We start from the raw sequence: 24,343 nt of genomic DNA, 5'->3' as shown, positions 1-24,343 counted from the left end.
TTTCATACAATTGCCACCTTGTAGAAATTTAAAGTATGTTTTGGTCTGTATTGATGTATTCTCAAATTGGGTTGAAGCATTTCCCGCGGCCACAAATACCGCTGTATTTACTGCAAAGAAAATTGTGCAGGAATTTGTGTGTAGGTACGGTATCCCTAGAATAATTGAAAGTGATAGGGGTACCCATTTCACAGGTGAAGTCTTTCAAACAATGTGTAAGTTGATGGGAATTAATAGTAAGCTGCATACTCCGTACCGCCCCCAGGCGAGCGCGAAGGTGGAAAGAGTAAACAGCACTATTAAAAATAAATTGAGCAAGGTAATGACTGAAACAGGACTGTTATGGCCTGAAGCTTTGCCAATCGTACTATACAGCATCAGAACCCCTCCCAGGTCCCCTCTAAATCTGTCTCCTTTTGAAATTCTGTTTGGTCGACAACCCCATGTTATGATTAACCCCCAGGATGATTTGAAATGTAACAATGAAGTAACTGTAAAATACTTGGTTAAGATGAGTAAGCAATTGAGGAATCAGAATGATAATCTAAAGTTGGTGATTCCTGATTTGCCAGACAGTAATTGTCATGACATTGAACCTGGGGATTATGTAATGATACAGAATTTTCTACGCTCAGGTTGCCTTATTGACAGATGGGAAGGACCATATCAAGTCTTATTGACCAGCACAACTGCTTTGAAGGTTGCCGAGAGAGAGACTTGGGTCCATTCGCCTCATTGTAAAAAGGTCACTGACCCAGAGAGGTCCCGTGATAAAGAACAGACGGTAGAGGTTGTATCACTAGAGTGTCTGTTCAGGGAGGATTGAGACGACACCTGAGCGCTGAGAATAACAAGACCGGAAGCTTGTCGAGCCAGATTTCTTTTTCCCATTTGTTATTTTCTCCAGTTCCCGCCTCCCTCCTATTTCCTTTCCCCCTCCTTATTTTTCTCCTTTTACTCCTCTAAGATGGACTTGCCCCAAGAGACTGTGATCCGGATTTTCCTGTTGACCATGATGTTGACCAGAGCAGTCTGTTTCGGTGAGAGTACCATGGAGGTCGAGAAAGGATCGGGAATGGGTTCTGATGACCAGGATGCAGGCGTAGATTTCCAAGAACAACATAATCTCCGAGTAAAGGCGAGTATCAGAAAACGATCTGGTAGCATTGACAATAGAAGGAATTGTGAAGGATTGTTAGCTGAAGAGAACTGCATCTGTAGGCATTGTGACAATATAGTTGAGGATGGGTGCATAAAGAAATGTCAGTCCAGTTTTAATGTCCACATGGACCGGCATCCATTGAGTGACTATCACTCCTTAGTGGGTAAAGTGTTAAATCAGACAGACTGTTGGGTATGCTCTCAAGTACCTCAAGGCCATAGCAAATCAGGACTAGTACCATTCCCATTAACTGTAGGAGAGGTACTTGAGCTAAGTGGTGGGAGGCCGGTGGACAAGAGGTTTAATATCTCTAGTCCTCCTAGTTTGAAGCTCCACCAATATCATGTGGATAGGTCCTTAGTGTGCTTTAACATTTCCAATCCCCGAAAGCCGGGAAATTGGGAAGTGTCATGGAGTAATCAAACCATGACCTTTTCATACAGACCCGACAGAATGCCCATAGACACAGAACTTATACGCCAGATAGCCGACCATAGGAAATTTTTTCGGTATAGGTACACCTTAGGAAGTAGGATCATGCGAGTTGGAGAAGTATCACCAGGATACTGTGCACAGATCGTACAAACTGATACGTGTACTAAACAGATGGGAGAATTAGGGTTAGGAGATTTTACATGGAAAATTTGTAATATGGTAATGTCATACTCCGTCCCATATGTCCTCCCCGATGATGCATATTTCATATGCGGGAGGAAGGCGTATAAGTGGCTTGCCCCAAACTCAGAGGGATTGTGCTATATTGGAAAAGTACTGCCTGAAGTAATGACTGTAACCCAGAACAAAATGAAAGATATTCACTGCAGTGCCCAAGCTCCTTATACTCACACTCATTACGAGCACATCGTTAAACGGCACCTGATAGAAAGAACAGAGCATCCGGCCTCTGACCTGATCCATGAATCCACCGGGATTCAATTCCTAATCGCGTTAGATATCACTCGTACCGCCAGAGGAGTGATAAATTATAAATATATATCTGCGCTTGCAAATTTATTAGACAATATCACCGAAATGTATGACGACACATTCAGGTACACTGGGAAAGAGTTACAGGCCTACAAAACAGAACTGGTTCAGCATAGGATGATTCTTAATTACCTCACAGCTGTGACAGGCGGGTATTGTGTTACCCTGGCAACTCAATATGGAATCAAGTGCTGCACGTACATTACAAACAGCACGGAGGACCCAGTCGAGGTCATAGACCAAAAGATGGATGCCATTTTACAATTAAAATGGGAGTTTCGAAGGAAACACAATCTCACACTCGCTGCTGTGGGTAATGAGCTGACCAGTTGGGTGTCATGGTTGAACCCACAAAATTGGTTCTCGGGCTTAGGAGAATGGGCCCAAGGTATTATTATGGATGTAGGGAAATTTCTTTTGTGTATTCTGGGAGTCGTCATATTGGTTGGCCTGATATTTAGATGCGTTCGGGTTTTAGCGAAGCGTAAAAGTAATACCAGGGTGATGAGTCTAAGGAGCGAGGACACTGTACTAACAACAACTAATTTGATGTATGACCCAACGATAGAGACAATGTTGTGATGAAAATGTGATTCCACGGTCCGTTTCTTTCACCCGTTTCTCCTTTGTTTTCCTCCAAGGTACAAAGACATCCGCTTGGAAGAAGAATTTGACAACCTTTATACAGACCATTGATGGACAATGCCATAGACCCCCATTTTCCCTAGTGACTTTAACTTTTACGATAGCCCAATACTTTAAAGATTGTAAGTCTATGGACATTGAGAAAGCTTTTTGCTCAGCATTTATAGCAAAAGCATCGGGAGACTACAGTCAACATGTACATCGAGACAAGACATCAGACAAGACCTCAATCAGCAAATGTATATTAAACTCACATAGTTTATGACTGCATTTACCATAATTGCTTCTTATCTTCATTTCTACAACCTTCAGGTAATGACACACATAGTCGATAGGGAATATAGGCACAGATATCAGCACTCACATATTCCCCCAATCATGTATCATCAACTAAAATGTGCTCCCCCATTTTGTTACAACAAAAAGCCGAAAAGAGCTCGGTAAAGTTTGACAGCCCATCCACAGACCCGTAATACGGGATAAGAAGGAATTCAAATGTATACTTCGCAATACCTCGAAGCTTGATCTAAAACACGTATGGCACGATGATACATGACCCCTCAAACATGGATTCATACACACATGCTTCTACTATCTCACTAGGTCATACCTTTTTCCCACCTTCCTCTCTTCTCCCTTACCCAATCATAGAAATGTATTCACATATGACATATATTTTTCTCTTTTTGAACTGTTTTAGGAAGTGGCAGTTATTGGTGACTGCCAAAGGGTGGACTGTCAAAGTCGGAAAAATATCATGCTACACGTTGCCATATATCCACCCCATGCGCGTGCCTGCTGCACGTGCACATTCTCTCCCGTGCGTGCGGATACTCGCAGCCGCGTGATGGCGCCTCGGCCATGCGCTCGAGCGCGTGGCATGTGCATTTACGGTAGAGTTTGTGTGCGTCTAGCGGGCGACTCAATTGTTAAATAATAAAACCAAATAGTATGTTTTATAGATAATGTTCCCCTTAATAATGACTGTAAGTTTGTTTGGTGTAAATGATCGCTGGACAGAGGAATTCCTCTTTGTATGGTACGAAGGGTCAGACAGGGTTTGAACAGCTGTGTCTGGTACCTAACTAAAGAACATTTTATTAGAAACAATCCGGGGCTGGTTAGGTAAAGATTAATCGCTCCTGCGTATAGTTATGGCCATTAGTATTTTCTGGACATTAACTATATTTGCGATTCATTATCCATGCGGCGGGAATCTTCAGATTCCCTCCCACCTGAGCAGTTTGATATAGTCGCTGCCCACCTGTTCAAACTAACCTATGACCTTTTGTTATGATGCGAGGAGACATTCCTGTGTCCAATGAACAATGAGATTATAGGTCCCTTTGTAGTATACTGTACTCAGTGTATATAAGATCAGCCAGCCTGGGCAGCTCTCTCACTCTCCACAAACGGTTTTCATCTTGACTAACTCGGAGCTGGTACCAGAAAGCTGCGCAGCGATCATTCCCAGTGTGTGTAAGTAATTCTCTGCAAACCAACTTATTCTGTGTGTGTATTGGCCATTCCCTCTCTCTCTGTTATAGTATAAGTTTGTGACGTTATTGTATATTTCTGTCTAGATATTCTGTTAGAATTATATGTTAGTTTGTAGTGTATGACTTGTAAACTGTTTCCCCTTTTCAATATAACTAAAAGCTTGTTAGTAAAGGTGTTGGAACCTTAGCAAGGTATCGTGTGTTCATTAAATTGCAGAGGGTAATAGGAATGTCTCGATCGCTCAAATCAGCTTTAGTATTAACAAGGTTAAGCAGCGTTACATCGCTACAGTATTTCAGTACAAGGTTTTACAGCATAAGAGTATCCTTTCGGTGTGTTACATTCAAGGTTTACTGATTGTCATCCTGTGAGCGTCTGCGCCGCTCGTGTTCTCCTCGTGGACTCGAGCGTACGCTACGCTGGTAGCGTAGCATTACGGTAGTCACCCGCCTATAGCGTGCTCGACACCACGCATTAAGCTGTGAACGAGCGTGTCGCATGTGCGTCTCGATCACGGCTGAGTGTATGCTACGCTAAGTGCGTACCCTTACGGTACCCCATACGCCAATTGCGTACTGTGTCTCTTACCCATTATTGTGAATGTTATAAGATAAATAGTTAGCTTTATCAGTCCGGAGTGAAAATGGCGGTGACACGCGACTGTTTATATGGAGTCCAAAACCCGCGAGAATCCGACAGCGGGATGATGACGTTTTGCCTCGTTCTAGTTTCTGAGTCTGGCAGGAAGTACCAAGCCCGACTCGGATTCTGGCTCAGAACGGGATGTTCGGGGGGATTTGGTTCTCGGAGAACCGAACCCGCTCATCTCATTTTTTTACATACATTGCTACCCCTCCTCCGATTCTTCCCATTCTGTCTTTCCTAAATAAAGTATATCCCGGTATAACTATGTCTCAGTCAAGATTTTCATTGCACCACGACTCTGTAATTGCCACAATATCTAGATCATCCATTGTCACTTTTGCAATTAGTTCTGGGATTTTATTTCCTAAACTCCTAGCATTTGCACACATAGCTGTTCGAGTTTTGTTTGTGCTTTTCTTGTTCCTAGTTATGGGGGTCATTCCGAGTTGATCGCTCGCTAGCTACTTTTTGCAGCCGTGCAAACGCATAGTCGCCACCCACGGGGGAGTGTATTTTCGCTTTGCACGTGTGCGATCGCATGTGCAGCCAAGCGGGCTGAAAAAGTTTTTGGCAGTTTCAGAGTAGGTCTGAACTTACTCAGCCCTTGCGTTCACCTCAGCCTGTCCAGTCCCGGAATTAACGTCAGACGCCTGCCCTGCAAACGCCTGGACATGCCTGCTTTTTCTCTACCACTCCCAGAAAACGGTCAGTTGACACCCATAAACAACCTCTTTCTGTCAATCTCCTTGCGATCACCTGTGCGAATGGATTTGTTGCTAGAAGCATTGCCCAGCAACGATGCTGTTTGTACCCCAACGACATGCGTCCGCATTGCAGTGCATACACATGTGCAGAAGTAACCTGATCGCTGCGCTGCAAAAATCGTCAGCGTGCGATCAACTCGGAATGATCCCCTATGTTCATCTCTCCGCCTATGTTTTTCTGGTTTTGATCTAAATTATCTTCTGTTGCTGTGGAAATGCTTCCTATTCCCTTTTCCTGCAGAAACAATACCTCCGGGTTGGGTGAGCAGATTGCTTTATTCCTATTTGGTTCACTGCCCCCCACTGTTAGTTTAAATAGTTCTTGATGAAGCTGTTCAGTTAGTATTCTCGTTACCCTTGAAGATGGGTGCAGGCCATCAGTTTTGTATAAACTCCTATTTTGCCAGATAGTGTGACTATGGCCTATAAGTCCAAATCTCTCCTGATTGGTAGGAGGATTCAGTAATTTCACATTAACCCCTGAAGACATTCTTAGTCTCACTGACTCTTAGGATGACTATATTTTATTCAGTGATAAGCTAAAAGACACAGCTGGCTACATAAGTGACTTCTATCTTCATAGTGTATATGTGCTATATGTTGCTGAGTGCCGTCCAGCAGACTTTTGTTATATTTGCCCATATAGATGGAAAGGCACTGGGACTCATGGAGATTTACCCATTGGAGTGCCAGACATTCTATCTCTCTCTCTCTCTCTCTCTCCCCCTCTCTCTCTCTCTCTCCCTCTCTCTCCCTCTCCCTCCCTCTCTCTCTCTCTTTATATATATATATATATATATATATATATATATATATAACTCTGATATCCCCCTGCATATCTTCTCTTTTACTAGTATTTACCAGATAGCATGGTATTATCATAGTCAATTGCATCCTCAAACATTGATTTGATTGTCTGGAAATCACAGCTTTAACCACTTCCTTGCCATGTAACATGATGATTCCAGCGTCTGTATTTTAACTGCAGGGATCCTGACCAGATCCCTACTCTTGCTACTGTCATAATCTTAACTCTGAGCTACAGTACACTCAAGCCTCTTGTGTTACTCTGCAATTGTCTAACTAGATCAGGGGTGGGGAACCTCTGGCCCGCGGGCCGTATAAGGCCTGCAAAGCTGTTTGTTCCGGCTGGCTGATGTGTGTCAGCGAGACATCCTGCCCCTCAGTCCAGCGGCAGCGTGTGTCAGCTGTCAGGGCATGGAGGAGAGCGCAGCTACTGTATAAACAATGTATGATAGAAAAAGGTAGGAAAGTGTATCAAGTGGCGCAATACAGCTATAGTACTTGATGGTTTAAAAATAAATGTCACCACATTTAAAGATTAAGATCAAATACAAGAAGTATAAACCTTCCTAGTACACACAGCGCAAACAGGAAAGAAAAGGAATACATTCCTGGTTAAATATGCAGGGTCGGATGTCTCTGTCTGGATCCTCCAGGTAAGTAATGTCCAGTTTGTATGTTCCAAATATGAAACAAAAAATAGCAGAATAAACAACCAATGTGTAGTAATTCACGATGATAAACTATAAACGTCTCTGAGAAGAGGAAAGCAGATATCCAGATCCAGCGTACCCCACTCACTCAATAATAGGTGGATATATGTATATCAAGGTATCTTTGTGCAATATATTGCCGTATCCGTACACCCTTGAAGTGCGCAGTGGAAATAGATGTAGAGATAGAGTAGTTTGTCAGGTGTAAAGCGTACCCCAAAACTCACAGGAAAGAGGGAGGTATGAAGTACATCAATGTTTCTTTAAAGTGTGCGATTTCTCACACACAGCGTACCCCAACTCACTCTTGGCGATGTGAAGCAATTCCTATCAAGGTATCTTTAATCGATTTCCTCTGCAAATATTTCTTTCTCAAGAAGATCCCATATATCCTCAATATTTCACATAGGAAGACAAAAGAAAAGGCCAATGTGTAGTATGTACCCAATAGTGTAAGGACCTTTTAAACTAGTCTCTTCTTTAATAGCAAAAACTGGTAGTGTAAGCAGAAACCGCTATAATAAACTTACACTATTTCAGTCATCTGTTAGGATGATATATTCGACCGTACAGGCCGAATAATTCACAGAAGAAGATTAAGTGGAAAGAAAATGGAGTGGCATACCCCAACACTCACAGCAGCACCACACGTGTCAAACACATAAAGGTATCTTTTTATAATGTGCAACAATCTTCATATATTGCATACCAAGACTCACACGTGCAAATAAGGCACCATTCCTATCAAGGTATCTTTATGCTAGTAAACTCTATATGCATTTCACCTCCATTAAGCAATTGCTTAATGGAGATGAAATGCATATAGAGTTTACTAGCAGGGACGTATTTGTATAACTATAATCCCCTTGTATTCATTTAATTGAATAACGTCATTTCCTGTGTACTCTCATTGGCTGCTCGTACTTTAAATATCTCACTCCCAGACACTCCAGTTTATCTTGATAAAATGCGCATGTACTGTATGTACCACTTGGCTGAGTTATTACATTATGTCAATTTATGATGTAAAATGTGAAAGGGATTATTAGTACTTCCTTTCCAATGTATATGTTTAATGTATTGGACATGCATTGGAACTTTTCCATTTATCCAGGATGTAACTATGTCATATGTGACCTGGAAATGCACACAATGAGGTTTCAGGATGTATACAGCAGCTGGCAACGTCAATCAAAAAAATAATTAAGTTGCAGAAAACTGTCTGAACGTTGTCCTTAAGTGAACCACACAACTACCTATATACAGCAGTAAAAAGTTCAGAGACATGGAAACAGCTGGTTTATTCTCATTTGCACTGTGTTCATTAGTTCCTAGTTGTTCATAGCTTATATAGCTAACATAGATTTTTGTTTCAAATAAATAGCAGTTAGTTAGAGGACAATCAATCCTAACTCCCAGAAATTGTCTAATTTTGGCATGTTCCTGCTACCAGTGAAAGTCAGTCTTATAATTAGAAAATTTCCATGTATTATGATGTACAAAGGATTCTTAGTGCTAGAACAAATTAAAAGCACTTTTCTGTCTAGACTGGTAGGATTTCTATTAAATGTATCCTGTCTTGCTCTTTGTGTTGAGAATATGTGCCAGCTTGAGGAAAATATAAAATAATGTGCCATAAGAGAGGTAAATCATGCATTATAAAACAAGGAAAATGATTATGAAAAAAATGAAACAATTGCTAATATATAGAGCTGTTTTTAGAATATTTGGTTACAGTCAATATAGATATTCTCAAATGTTATTCTCAGTAGATATTCTAAAATATAATCAGAGACATGCTGCTATTTAGGTATGGCCAGGGGCGGATTGGGAACTAAAAGTGGCCCTGGAAAAATCTGTAGAAGTGGCCTCACATGGGCAGCACCAGAGGTATACCGTATAACCATGGCAACAGCACCATCCATCGCATGTCAATTAACTAAACAGGTCCCGCCTACACATCGGCCCACTGGGGAGCTTCCCTGATTATACTTAATTTACTTTATTTTCTTGAATGATACACTATAATATACCTGTAAAGTAGTGGATGATAAATTATTATGGAGCTACACAATCGAAAAAAAGCCCAAAACATAAATACAGGTTGTAATTTCACCTTATTTGTAGAACATACACGTAGATCTTGACAACAAAGGCTTTTTGAGGACCATGTAGTTTGACTTCAGTGGAGTTTTGAAAAACTTTTATTAACGCTCTTCAGTGTTGCCTTCTGTACAATACACAGTGCTTTAAGAGGTGTTCTCATAGAACACCGTTTCACTGGACATTAATGTTTCTGTTTGCTGCAGGCAACACTGAAATGAATGAAATACAAGGCTTAGCAAGTGAGATGTATACATAGTCAGATTAAGGGGGGGGGGGGGCACAGGGCATATTGTACCACAGGCCCCCCTCTGTCACGTGGCCCCACGGCCAGAGCACATTGACATCACTAGCTCTCCCTCATGTGGAGCAGTAGAGCCAGGCTGCCAGAATGTGAGCAGGGCAGTATGCATTATAGGCAGAGATACAGGTTTCATGATATACAGTATCGATGGAGCTTCCCATCCAGAGGAAAGAGAAGGCAGGGGAGAGATCTATAAGTGACCCAGGGATCCCAGATTCTCCTCCTACCCTCCTGAGTGTCACGGTCCTGTGTAACCTGTTATCTAATAAGAGCATTCGTATCTAGAGAAAGAGACACACAGGGAGTCCTCCCGAGTCTTGTCCCAGTGTGTAAGTAGTACAGAGGCTGCTGTTATTGCAATTCTGCAAGATAAATTATAGTTTATTTCTCTTACGTCCAAGAGGATACTGGGGTCCACATTAGTACCATGGGTATAGATGGGTCACTAGGAGCCATGGGCACTTTAAGAAATTGATAGTGTGGGCTGGCTCCTCCCTCTATGCCCCTCCTACCAGACTCAGTTTAGAAAATGTGCCCAGAGGAGCCGGTCACGCTTGGGAAGCTCCTGAAGAGTTTTCTGCATTTATTTTCTTTTTTGTTGTTTTCAGGCAGGGCTGGCTGGCCCCAGACTGCCTGCTTCGTGGGTCTTAGGGGGCGGAACGGCCCAACCTCCCTAGGGTTATTGGTCCCGTTCCCCACTGACAGGACACTGAGCTCCTGAGGGTCCTATTCGCAAGGCCTACCACGGCGAGCGTACAGACCCCCAGCACGCTGCCACCTCTAACAGAGCCAGAAGAATGAAGTGGTGAGTAGGTGGCCGGTGTCCCGGTTAGCGGGTCGCCGGCTGTAATGACGGCACAAGGGTAGGAGCGCAACGCTGATAAGCAGGCTGCGGCTCCAGGCTTCAGAAGCATACAGGGTGTGTGTTCCGCTGTGAGGGGCGAGCTGATGTCCTGCACATCCCTGACAAGGTGACAGAGGAAGATGAGGAATCTTATTTTAATGTAAAAAAGAAATCCTTAGCTACTTTCCCTTCATCTAAGGAATTAAATTCCCTATTTGAAGCAACTTGGGTACACCCTGACAAGAAGTTTCAGGTCCCAAAACGGTTACTCACCTCCTTCCCGTTCCCTCAGGATGATAGAAAAAAATGGGAAAACCCACGATAGTTGACACATCAGTTTCTAGGCTGTCATGTAACATAGTTTTACCTGTTCCTGGGGCAGCTTCCTTGAAGGATGCTGCAGACCGCAAGATTGAGACCACTCTCAAATCTCTGTACACAGCTGCGTGGGGGGCCCAGAGACCAACTATAGCTTGTGCATGGATCTCTAGGGCCATTGCTAAATGGTCGGGTAATCTAATTGACGGGTTAGATTCCTTATCCAAGGGGGAAATAATTTTACTCCTACAGCATATACAGGATTCTGCTAACTTTATGGTGAAGGCCATAAAGGAAATTAGTTTACTCAATGCACGCACCACTGCCATGGCAGTGTTAGCACGCAGGGGCTTGTGGTTATGCCAGTGGACTGCAGATGCGGATTCCAGGAAGGGCGTGAAAAGCCTACCTTTCACAGGTGAAGCCCTCTTTGGAGATGTACTGGATATGTGGATATCCAAGGCTACGGCGAGTAAGTCTACATACCTTCCTTCCGCAGCTCCCCCGGCTAGAAAAATCCTACACTGCTCCTACTCTGCAGTCCTTTCGGACTGCAAAGTTTAAAAACAAAACCAAAGGTTCTTCTATGGCCTTCAAAGGCAATAGAGGTAAACCCGGAAAACCAGCAACCGCTGGTTCAAAGGAACAGAATTCCGGTTCTGCTTCCTCTAAGCCTTCAGCATGATGGTGGACATCACTGCCTGGAAGACAGGCAGATGAGAGCCCGTTTGAGATTTTTCAGTCACATATGGGCAACGTCATGCCAGGTTTCCTGGGTCAAAGATCTTATAGCCCAGGGCTACAGACTGGAGTTTCAGGAACTCCCACCTCACAGATTCTTCAAATCAGGCTTACCAGCCTCTCAAGAAGCAAGTATGACTTTACAGGAAGCAATTCATTGTTCCAGTTCCTCTTCAGCTGCAAAACCAGGGTTATTATTCCAACCTGTTTGTAGTTCCGAATCCAGACGGTTCGGTAAGGCCCATTTTAAATCTCAAGTCATTGAACCCGTACTTACGGGTGTTCAAGTTCAAGATGGAGTCTCTGAGAGCGGTGATCTCAGGTCTGGAGGAGGGGGAATTCTTGGGTGGCTCTGGACATCAAGGATGCGTACCTTCATATTCCGATTTGGCCGCCTCATCAGGCTTATCTAAGGTTGCATTACAGGACCGTCACTACCAGTTTCAGGAACTGTCATTTGGCCTATCTACGGCACTGAGGGTGTTCACGAAGGTGATGGCAGAGATGATATTTCTCCTCCGCAAACAGGGCGTGAACATAATACCATACCTGGACGGTCTGCTGATAAAAGCACCATCCAGGGAGAGGTTGTTAGTCAACATTGCCCTCTCAACCCGACTACTCCAGGATCACGGGTGGATTTTGAACCTACCAAAATCTCATCTGGAACCAACACGGAGGCTTCCTTTCCTGGGGATAATATTGGATATGGAGGAGCAGAAGGTATTCCTTCCATTGGAAAAAGCATTGATGAACCAGTCGTTGGTGCAGGATGTTCTAAGACAAATCCGGACATCGGTGCATCTGTGCATTCACCTTCTGGGAAAGATGGTAGCCACTTACAAGGCGCTGCAGTACAGAAGGTTTCACGCAAGGCCCTTCCAGCTGGATCTCCTGGACAAATGGTCTGGATCGCATCTTCACATACACCAGAGGAAACGTCTGTCGCCAAAAGCCAGGATTTCTCTTCTGTGGTGGCTTCAGACTTCTCACCTGATCGAGGGCCGAGGGTTCGGGATTCAAAATTGGATTCTGCTAACCACAGATGCAGGCCTCAGAGGTTGGGGAGCAGTCACCCGGGGGAACAGTTCCAAGGAAAATGGTCAAGTCGGGAAGCCATTCTTCTAATCAACATTCTGGAACTAAGGGCCATATACAACGCTCTTCTACAGGCATTGCATCTTCTTCAAGATCAAGCCATTCAGGTTCAGTCGGACAATGGGGGTAATTCTGAGTTGATCGCAGCACCAAGTTTGTTAGCAATTGGGCAAAACCATGTGCACTGCAGGGGGGACAGATATAACATTTGCAGAGAGAGTTAGATTTGGGCAGGTTATTTTGTTTCTGTGCAGGGTAAATACTGGTTGCTTTATTTTTACACTGCAATCTAGATTCCAGTTTCAACACACCCCACCCAAATCTAACACTCTCTGCACATGTTATATCTGCCCCTCCTGCAGTGCACATGGTTTTGCCCAACTGCTAAAAAATTTCCTGCTGCGATCAACTTGGAATTACCCCCATTGTGACGGCAGTAACGTACATAGACCGACAGGGCGGAACGAAGAGCAGGGCAGAAATGGCAGAGGTAACAAGGATTCTCCTCTGGGCAGAAAGACATGCTGTAGCATTGTCCGCGATCTTCATTCAGGGAGTAGACAATTGGGAAGCAGACACGACCTTCACACAGGAGAGTAGAGCCTTCACCTGGTGGTGTTCGGGTGCTTGACACGTTGGTGGGGAATGCCACAAATCGACATGATGGCTTCTTGTCTCAACAAGAAGCTCAAGCGGTATTGTTCCAAGTCGAGGGACCTGCAAGCAGTAGCGGTGGATGCTCTGGTGACTCCATGGGTCTACCAAATGGTGTACGTGTTTCCACCACTCCCATTGATCCCAAAGATTCTCAAAAGAATAAAAAGGGAAAAGGTTCAAGCAATTCTCATTGCTCCGGACTGGCCAAGAAGAAACTGGTGTGCGGATCTACTGGAGATACTTCTAGAGGACCTGTGGCCTCTACCTCTTTGCAAGGACCTTCTCCAACAGGGGCCGTTCATCTATCAAGACTTACCACGGCTACGTTTGACGGCATGGAGGTTGAGCGTCAAATTCTAGCCCGGAAAGGAATCCTGGATAGGGTTATTCCAACCTTGATCCAAGCCAGAAAGGGGTTAACGTCTAAACATTACCACCGTATTTGGAAAAAATACGTCTCTTGGTGTGAGAACAGGAAATTTCCTGCGGTGGAATTTCAACTTGGATGTTTTCTCCTTTTTCTGCAGTCGGAAGTGGATGTGGGCCTATGTTTGGACTCCATAAAATCCAGATTTCGGCCTTATCCATTTTCTTCAAGAAACAATTGGTTTCTCTCCCTGAGGTTCAGACATTTTTGAAGGGGGTTCTGCACATCCAACTGCCATTTGTGCCTCCTACAGCACTTTGGGATCTTAACGTGGTGTTGCAGTTCCTCCAATCAGAATGGTTTGAGCCTTTACAGGACGTAGACGTAAAGTTTCTTACGTGGAAGGCAATAACGCTGTTGGCCATGGCATCTGCCAGGTGTGTGTCGGAGCTGGGGGAGTTGTCTCACAAAAGCCCCTATTTGATTTTTCATGAAGATAGGGCTGAACTCAGAATTCGTCAGCAATTTCTTCCAAAGGTGGTGTCTGCATTTCATATCAACCAACCTATTGTGGTTCCAGTGGTTACAACACCTCTGCTATTTCAGAGTCCTTAGATGTTGTGAGGGCTTTGAAGATCTATGTGAAGTGGACAGCTCGTCACAGAAAATCTGGCTCGCTCTATGATCCCAATAAAATTGGGTGTCCTGCTTTAAAGCAGACAATTGCACGCTGGATCATGCTTATTATCCAGCATGCTTATTCCACGGCATGTCTGCCGTCTCCAAAATCTGTACAGGCCCACTCTACTAGATTGGTGGGTTCTTCCTGGGCGGCTGCCCAGGGTGTCTTGGCTTTACAGCTCTGCCGAGCAGCTACTTGGTCGGGTTCGAACATTTTTGCTAAGTTCTAAAAGTTCGATACTTTGGCCTCTGAGAACCTTCAGTTTGGTCAATCAGTTCTGCAGGAACCTCAGCACTCTCCCACTTAGTTTGGGAGCTTTAGTACATCCCCATGGTACTAATATGGACCCCAGTATCCTCTAAGATGTAAGAGAAAATAGGATTTTAATTACCTACCGGTAAATCCTTTTCTCGTAGTCCGTAGAGGATACTGGTTGCCCGCCCAGTGCTTTGTTTCTTCCTGCACTGTTACTTGGTTAAGTATTGTTGGTTCAGCTGTTGCTGTTCCTGGTTTAAAGTTTGGTTAGCATGGCTTTCCTCTAGTTTGTGTATGCTGGTTCGGAATCTCACCACTATCCTTTTATATCCTTCTCTCAAAGTATGTCCGTCTCATCGGGCACAGTTTTCTAGACTGAGTCTGGTAGGAGGGGCATAGAGGGAGAAGCCAGCCCACACTATCAATTTCTTAAAGTGCCCATGGCTCGTAGTGGACCCGTCTATACCCATGGTACCCCAGTATCCTCTACGGACTACGAGAAAAGGATTTACCGGTAGGTAATTAAAATCCTATTTTTTTTATGTGTATTTTAAGGTTGCACACTTAAGGTTTGTGTGACAGTTGGAAGTAGTTCAGGTGTGCAGTTACGCAGTGAGGTTGGCAAATAATGCACAGTCATGTGATATAAGGGATGTACTAAGTCTTGGAGAGTGAAAAAGTGCAAAGAGATAAACTACCAACAACTAATTTAGCTCCTGTCACTTTAAAACACAGCTTGTAACACGGCAGTTAGGAGCTGATTGGCTGGTACTTTATCAATCTCCATGGCTTAGTACATTTACCCCTTAGCATGTCCAAGCATGTTATCAGGATCTCTGCAACACACCAAGCAGCGTTTTTTCATTAAAGAAAAGAGTGTAGTGTACAGTAGTGTTAGTTGTTGGGAGATGTACACACACACATACACACACCAATATATATATATGAACAGAAATAAGGTGGCACTCAGGAGACTCGTACATGGTGAAACCAACGGGTGCTTTTATCAACGTTTCGGGGATCGTGACCCCGTCTTCAGGACACACACAATGAGACAGTGTAACAACAAACTTTAAATACCTTACCTGGCGCCTCTCCGGCCGTCCTCACCGTGCTGCCAACCAGCTTCCGGGATCCCGGCTTCCGGACTCAGATGCGGTCACATGACCGGAAGCCTGCTCGCCAGGCCGACATCCGGGGGCGTGGGGGATCGTTGCCAGGATATGCCTGTCAACAATAACAATGAGCATCACGACATAAGCAATATAAAGTGCAAAAATGTGTAACATTAAGACAGGCTAGCACATTCACTGCTTGAACAGTCTAATATGAAAGTATGTGCAATACATAGTGGTATACGTTCTACATATAAAAAATTAAAGTAGAACAATCTACCATAGATAAATAATAAATAATGAGCATATGGAGTTTAACAGATATCAGTGCAATAGTTAGCATGCGTATACGCGTGTCCCTAAGGGCACGCGTACACGTGCCAGTCATGGTTGCTAGTGACGAATGATCGCGTGCTAACTATTGCACTGATATCTGTTAAACTCCATATGCTCATTATTTATGTGTAAATTATGCTAGTTATAAAAGCAATTAACCAGGCTGATATTTAGACCTTTTGGGTTTTTCACATTAACAGGCATTTAGCCTTGCAGTGTGACCCTGTGCTGCTAAGTTCTAGTGTTTTTAATTTTTCTATGGTAGATTGTTCTACTTTAATTTTTTATATGTAGCACGTACACCACAGGGGTATATGCAATTGCGGTCGAATCCCGAAAATGTAGAAAAACGGGACATTTTCGCCCCCCCAAAAAAAATTGACAATGCAATTCAGTACTTTTCGTCAAAAAAACGGGCATTCCAAATTCGACTTTTTGAAATTCGACATTTGTCAAATTCGACATTTCTGCAATGGTACAAATGCGGCATTTCGACAAAAGTATATTCAATTGAAGATTGTAAATTCGACAACAGTGCTTTTAGACAGTAAATTCGTCATTTTCAATACGCCACACTTTGCTGGCGGAATCTAATAAAAAAATGTAAAAACATGTTTTTTTGTGTTTTTTTTTATTGGTAATAGCATATCTATTTATATTAGAAGGGATTAGGTACTTGGTTTGTCTATTTAGGAGGCACAAGTATTATTTATATATTTTAAAAAATATATATTTTTTTATTTTTATGGAATGGGGTAAAAATTAGAGATGAGCGCCTGAAATTTTTCGGGTTTTGTGTTTTGGTTTTGGGTTCGGTTCCGCGGCCGTGTTTTGGGTTCGAACGCGTTTTGGCAAAACCTCACCGAATTTTTTTTGTCGGATTCGGGTGTGTTTTGGATTCGGGTGTTTTTTTCAAAAAACACTAAAAAACAGCTTAAATCATAGAATTTGGGGGTCATTTTGATCCCAAAGTATTATTAACCTCAAAAACCATAATTTACACTCATTTTCAGTCTATTCTGAATACCTCACACCTCACAATATTATTTTTAGTCCTAAAATTTGCACCGAGGTCGCTGTGTGAGTAAGATAAGCGACCCTAGTGGCCGACACAAACACCGGGCCCATCTAGGAGTGGCACTGCAGTGTCACGCAGGATGTCCCTTCCAAAAAACCCTCCCCAAACAGCACATGACGCAAAGAAAAAAAGAGGCGCAATGAGGTAGCTGTGTGAGTAAGATTAGCGACCCTAGTGGCCGACACAAACACCGGGCCCATCTAGGAGTGGCACTGCAGTGTCACGCAGGATGGCCCTTCCAAAAAACCCTCCCCAAACAGCACATGACGCAAAGAAAAAAAGAGGCGCAATGAGGTAGCTGTGTGAGTAAGATTAGCGACCCTAGTGGCCGACACAAACACCGGGCCCATCTAGGAGTGGCACTGCAGTGTCACGCAGGATGTCCCTTCCAAAAAACCCTCCCCAAACAGCACATGACGCAAAGAAAAAAAGAGGCGCAATGAGGTAGCTGTGTGAGTAAGATTAGCGACCCTAGTGGCCGACACAAACACCGGGCCCATCTAGGAGTGGCACTGCAGTGTCACGCAGGATGTCCCTTCCAAAAAACCCTCCCCAAACAGCACATGACGCAAAGAAAAAAAGAGGCGCAATGAGGTAGCTGACTGTGTGAGTAAGATTAGCGACCCTAGTGGCCGACACAAACACCGGGCCCATTTAGGAGTGGCACTGCAGTGTCACGCAGGATGTCCCTTCCAAAAAACCCTCCCCAATCAGCACATGATGCAAAGAAAAAGAAAAGAAAAAAGAGGTGCAAGATGGAATTGTCCTTGGGCCCTCCCACCCACCCTTATGTTGTATAAACAAAACAGGACATGCACACTTTAACCAACCCATCATTTCAGTGACAGGGTCTGCCACACGACTGTGACTGATATGACGGGTTGGTTTGGACCCCCCCAAAAAAGAAGCAATTAATCTCTCCTTGCACAAACTGGCTCTACAGAGGCAAGATGTCCACCTCATCATCACCCTCCGATATATCACCGTGTACATCCCCCTCCTCACAGATTATCAATTCGTCCCCACTGGAATCCACCATCTCAGCTCCCTGTGTACTTTGTGGAGGCAATTGCTGCTGGTCAATGTCTCCGCGGAGGAATTGATTATAATTAATTTTAATGAACATCATCTTCTCCACATTTTCTGGATGTAACCTCGTACGCCGATTGCTGACAAGGTGAGCGGCGGCACTAAACACTCTTTCGGAGTACACACTTGTGGGAGGGCAACTTAGGTAGAATAAAGCCAGTTTGTGCAAGGGCCTCCAAATTGCCTCTTTTTCCTGCCAGTATAAGTACGGACTGTGTGACGTGCCTACTTGGATGCGGTCACTCATATAATCCTCCACCATTCTATCAATGTTGAGAGAATCATATGCAGTGACAGTAGACGACATGTCCGTAATCGTTGTCAGGTCCTTCAGTCCGGACCAGATGTCAGCATCAGCAGTCGCTCCAGACTGCCCTGCATCACCGCCAGCGGGTGGGCTCGGAATTCTGAGCCTTTTCCTCGCACCCCCAGTTGCGGGAGAATGTGAAGGAGGAGATGTTGACAGGTCGCGTTCCGCTTGACTTGACAATTTTGTCACCAGCAGGTCTTTCAACCCCAGCAGACTTGTGTCTGCCGGAAAGAGAGATCCAAGGTAGGCTTTAAATCTAGGATCGAGCACGGTGGCCAAAATGTAGTGCTCTGATTTCAACAGATTGACCACCCGTGAATCCTTGTTAAGCGAATTAAGGGCTCCATCCACAAGTCCCACATGCCTAGCGGAATCGCTCCGTGTTAGCTCCTCCTTCAATGTCTCCAGCTTCTTCTGCAAAAGCCTGATGAGGGGAATGACCTGACTCAGGCTGGCAGTGTCTGAACTGACTTCACGTGTGGCAAGTTCAAAGGGCATCAGAACCTTGCACAACGTTGAAATCATTCTCCACTGCGCTTGAGACAGGTGCATTCCACCTACTATATCGTGCTCAATTGTATAGGCTTGAATGGCCTTTTGCTGCTCCTCCAACCTCTGAAGCATATAGAGGGTTGAATTCCACCTCGTTACCACTTCTTGCTTCAGATGATGGCAGGGCAGGTTCAGTAGTTTTTGGTGGTGCTCCAGTCTTCTGTACGTGGTGCCTGTACGCCGAAAGTGTCCCGCAATTGTTCTGGCCACCGACAGCATCTCTTGCACGCCCCTGTCGTTTTTTTAAAAATTCTGCACCACCAAATTCAAGGTATGTGCAAAACATGGGACGTGCTGGAATTTGCCCATATTTAATGCACACACAATATTGCTGGCGTTGTCCGATGCCACAAATCCACAGGAGAGTCCAATTGGGGTAAGCCATTCCGCGATGATCTTCCTCAGTTGCCGTAAGAGGTTTTCAGCTGTGTGCGTATTCTGGAAAGCGGTGATACAAAGCGTAGCCTGCCTAGGAAAGAGTTGGCGTTTGCGAGATGCTGCTACTGGTGCCGCCGCTGCTGTTCTTGCGGCGGGAGTCCATACATCTACCCAGTGGGCTGTCACAGTCATATAGTCCTGACCCTGCCCTGCTCCACTTGTCCACATGTCAGTGGTTAAGTGGACATTGGGTACAACTGCATTTTTTAGGACACTGGTGAGTCTTTTTCTGACGTCCGTGTACATTCTCGGTATCGCCTGCCTAGAGAAGTGGAACCTAGATGGTATTTGGTAACGGGGGCACACTGCCTCAATAAATTGTCTAGTTCCCTGTGAACTAACGGCGGATACCGGACGCACGTCTAACACCAACATAGTTGTCAAGGCCTCAGTTATCCGCTTTGCAGTAGGATGACTGCTGTGATATTTCATCTTCCTCGCAAAGGACTGTTGAACAGTCAATTGCTTACTGGAAGTAGTACAAGTGGGCTTACGACTTCCCCTCTGGGATGACCATCGACTCCCAGCGGCAACAACAGCAGCGCCAGCAGCAGTAGGCGTTACACGCAAGGATGCATCGGAGGAATCCCAGGCAGGAGAGGACTCGTCAGAATTGCCAGTGACATGGCCTGCAGGACTATTGGCATTCCTGGGGAAGGAGGAAATTGACACTGAGGGAGTTGGTGGGGTGGTTTGCGTGAGCTTGGTTACAAGAGGAAGGGATTTACTGGTCAGTGGACTGCTTCCGCTGTCACCCAAAGTTTTTGAACTTGTCACTGACTTATTATGAATGCGCTGCAGGTGACGTATAAGGGAGGATGTTCCGAGGTGGTTAACGTCCTTACCCCTACTTATTACAGCTTGACAAAGGGAACACACGGCTTGACACCTGTTGTCCGCATTTCTGGTGAAATACCTCCACACCGAAGAGCTGATTTTTTTGGTATTTTCACCTGGCATGTCAACGGCCATATTCCTCCCACGGACAACAGGTGTCTCCCCGGGTGCCTGACTTAAACAAACCACCTCACCATCAGAATCCTCCTGGTCAATTTCCTCCCCAGCGCCAGCAACACCCATATCCTCCTCATCCTGGTGTACTTCAACACTGACATCTTCAATCTATCAGGAACTGGACTGCGGGTGCTCCTTCCAGCACTTGCAGGGGGCGTGCAAATGGTGGAAGGCGCATGCTCTTCACGTCCAGTGTTGGGAAGGTCAGGCATCGCAACCGACACAATTGGACTCTCCTTGTGGATTTGGGATTTCGAAGAATGCACAGTTCTTTGCTGTGCTGCTTTTGCCAGCTTGAGTCTTTTCATTTTTCTAGCGAGAGGCTGAGTGCTTCCATCCTCATGTGAAGCTGAACCACTAGCCATGAACATAGGCCAGGGCCTCAGCCGTTCCTTGACACTCCGTGTCGTAAATGGCATATTGGCAAGTTTACGCTTCTCCTCCGACAATTTTATTTTAGGTTTTGGAGTCCTTTTTTTTCTGATATTTGGTGTTTTGGATTTGACATGCTCTGTACTATGACATTGGGCATCGGCCTTGGCAGACGACGTTGCTGGCATTTCATCGTCTCGGCCATGACTAGTGGCAGCAGCTTCAGCACGAGGTGGAAGTGGATCTTGATCTTTCCCTAATTTTGGAACCTCAACATTTTTGTTCTCCATATTTTAATAGGCACAACTAAAAGGCACCTCAGGTAAACAATGGAGATGGATACTAGTATACAATTATGGACTGCCTGCCGAGTGCCGACACAGAGGTAGCCACAGCCGTGAACTACCGTACTGTACTGTGTCTGCTGCTAATATAGACTGGTTGATAAAGAGATAGTATACTCGTAACTAGTATGTATGTATAAAGAAAGAAAGAAAAACCACGGTTAGGTGGTATATACAATTATGGACGGGCTGCCGAGTGCCGACACAGAGGTAGCCACAGCCGTGAACTACCGCACTGTACTGTGTCTGCTGCTAATATATAGACTGGTTGATAAAGAGATAGTATACTCGTAACTAGTATGTATGTATAAAGAAAGAAAAAAAAACCACGGTTAGGTGGTATATACAATTATGGACGGGCTGCCGAGTGCCGACACAGAGGTAGCCACAGCCGTGAACTACCGCACTGTACTGTGTCTGCTGCTAATATAGACTGGTTGATAAAGAGATAGTATACTCGTAACTAGTATGTATGTATAAAGAAAGAAAAAAAAACCACGGTTAGGTGGTATATACAATTATGGACGGGCTGCCGAGTGCCGACACAGAGGTAGCCACAGCCGTGAACTACCGCACTGTACTGTGTCTGCTGCTAATATATAGACTGGTTGATAAAGAGATAGTATACTCGTAACTAGTATGTATGTATAAAGAAAGAAAAAAAAACCACGGTTAGGTGGTATATACAATTATGGACGGGCTGCCGAGTGCCGACACAGAGGTAGCCACAGCCGTGAACTACCGCACTGTACTGTGTCTGCTGCTAATATAGACTGGTTGATAAAGAGATAGTATACTCGTAACTAGTATGTATGTATAAAGAAAGAAAGAAAAACCACGGTTAGGTGGTATATACAATTATGGACGGGCTGCCGAGTGCCGACACAGAGGTAGCCACAGCCGTGAACTACCGCACTGTACTGTGTCTGCTGCTAATATATAGACTGGTTGATAAAGAGATAGTATACTCGTAACTAGTATGTATGTATAAAGAAAGAAAAAAAAACCACGGTTAGGTGGTATATACAATTATGGACGGGCTGCCGAGTGCCGACACAGAGGTAGCCACAGCCGTGAACTACCGCACTGTACTGTGTCTGCTGCTAATATAGACTGTTTGATAAAGAGATAGTATACTCGTAACTAGTATGTATGTATAAAGAAAGAAAAAAAAACCACGGTTAGGTGGTATATACAATTATGGATGGGCTGCCGAGTGCCGACACAGAGGTAGCCACAGCCGTGAACTACCGCACTGTACTGTGTCTGCTGCTAATATAGACTGGTTGATAAAGAGATAGTATACTCGTAACTAGTATGACTATAAAGAAAGAAAAAAAAAACCACGGTTAGGTGGTATATACAATTATGGACGGGCTGCCGAGTGCCGACACAGAGGTAGCCACAGCCGTGAACTACCGCACTGTACTGTGTCTGCTGCTAATATAGACTGGTTGATAAAGAGATAGTATACTCGTAACTAGTATGTATGTATAAAGAAAGAAAAAAAAACCACGGTTAGGTGGTATATACAATTATGGACGGGCTGCCGAGTGCCGACACAGAGGTAGCCACAGCCGTGAACTACCGCACTGTACTGTGTCTGCTGCTAATATATAGACTGGTTGATAAAGAGATAGTATACTCGTAACTACTATGTATGTATAAAGAAAGAAAAAAAAACCACGGTTAGGTGGTATATACAATTATGGACGGGCTGCCGAGTGCCGACATAGAGGTAGCCACAGCCGTGAACTACCGCACTGTACTGTGTCTGCTGCTAATATATAGACTGGTTGATAAAGAGATAGTATACTCGTAACTAGTATGTATGTATAAAGAAAGAAAAAAAAACCACGGTTAGGTGGTATATACAATTATGGACGGGCTGCCGAGTGCCGACACAGAGGTAGCCACAGCCGTGAACTACCGCACTGTACTGTGTCTGCTGCTAATATAGACTGGTTGATAAAGAGATAGTATACTCGTAACTAGTATGTATGTATAAAGAAAGAAAAAAAAACCACGGTTAGGTGGTATATACAATTATGGACGGGCTGCCGAGTGCCGACACAGAGGTAGCCACAGCCGTGAACTACCGCACTGTACTGTGTCTGCTGCTAATATAGACTGGTTGATAAAGAGATAGTATACTCGTAACTAGTATGACTATAAAGAAAGAAAAAAAAAACCACGGTTAGGTGGTATATACAATTATGGACGGGCTGCCGAGTGCCGACACAGAGGTAGCCACAGCCGTGAACTACCGCACTGTACTGTGTCTGCTGCTAATATATAGACTGGTTGATAAAGAGATAGTATACTCGTAACTAGTATGTATGTATAAAGAAAGAAAAAAAAACCACGGTTAGGTGGTATATACAATTATGGACGGGCTGCCGAGTGCCGACACAGAGGTAGCCACAGCCGTGAACTACCGCACTGTACTGTGTCTGCTGCTAATATAGACTGGTTGATAAAGAGATAGTATACTCGTAACTAGTATGTATGTATAAAGAAAGAAAAAAAAACCACGGTTAGGTGGTATATACAATTATGGACGGGCTGCCGAGTGCCGACACAGAGGTAGCCACAGCCGTGAACTACCGCACTGTACTGTGTCTGCTGCTAATATATAGACTGGTTGATAAAGAGATAGTATACTCGTAACTACTATGTATGTATAAAGAAAGAAAAAAAAACCACGGTTAGGTGGTATATACAATTATGGACGGGCTGCCGAGTGCCGACATAGAGGTAGCCACAGCCGTGAACTACCGCACTGTACTGTGTCTGCTGCTAATATATAGACTGGTTGATAAAGAGATAGTATACTCGTAACTAGTATGTATGTATAAAGAAAGAAAAGAAAACCACGGTTAGGTGGTATATACAATTATGGACGGGCTGCCGAGTGCCGACACAGAGGTAGCCACAGCCGTGAACTACCGCACTGTACTGTGTCTGCTGCTAATATAGACTGGTTGATAAAGAGATAGTATACTCGTAACTAGTATGACTATAAAGAAAGAAAAAAAAACCACGGTTAGGTGGTATATACAATTATGGACGGGCTGCCGAGTGCCGACACAGAGGTAGCCACAGC

General features: G+C 44.4%; 1 long non-coding RNA gene across 1 annotated transcript in view; it reads right to left on the bottom strand.

Annotated features, from left to right (window-relative positions):
• The window catches only part of LOC134896075 (uncharacterized), a 215,556-nt gene that overhangs the window by 138,476 nt on the left and 52,737 nt on the right, over window positions 1-24,343 (bottom strand). Inside the window, exon 2 of the long non-coding RNA XR_010171975.1 lies at window positions 15,675-15,816. This is a non-coding gene — a long non-coding RNA (uncharacterized LOC134896075). The remainder of the gene's footprint in view (window positions 1-15,674; window positions 15,817-24,343) is intronic.

This window comes from Pseudophryne corroboree, chromosome 1 (genome assembly GCF_028390025.1).
Source record: "Pseudophryne corroboree isolate aPseCor3 chromosome 1, aPseCor3.hap2, whole genome shotgun sequence".
In the NCBI taxonomy this organism is placed as follows: Eukaryota; Metazoa; Chordata; class Amphibia; order Anura; family Myobatrachidae; genus Pseudophryne; species Pseudophryne corroboree.
Note: the sequence above shows the minus strand (reverse complement) of the source record. Positions and strands in the feature narration are given on the sequence as shown.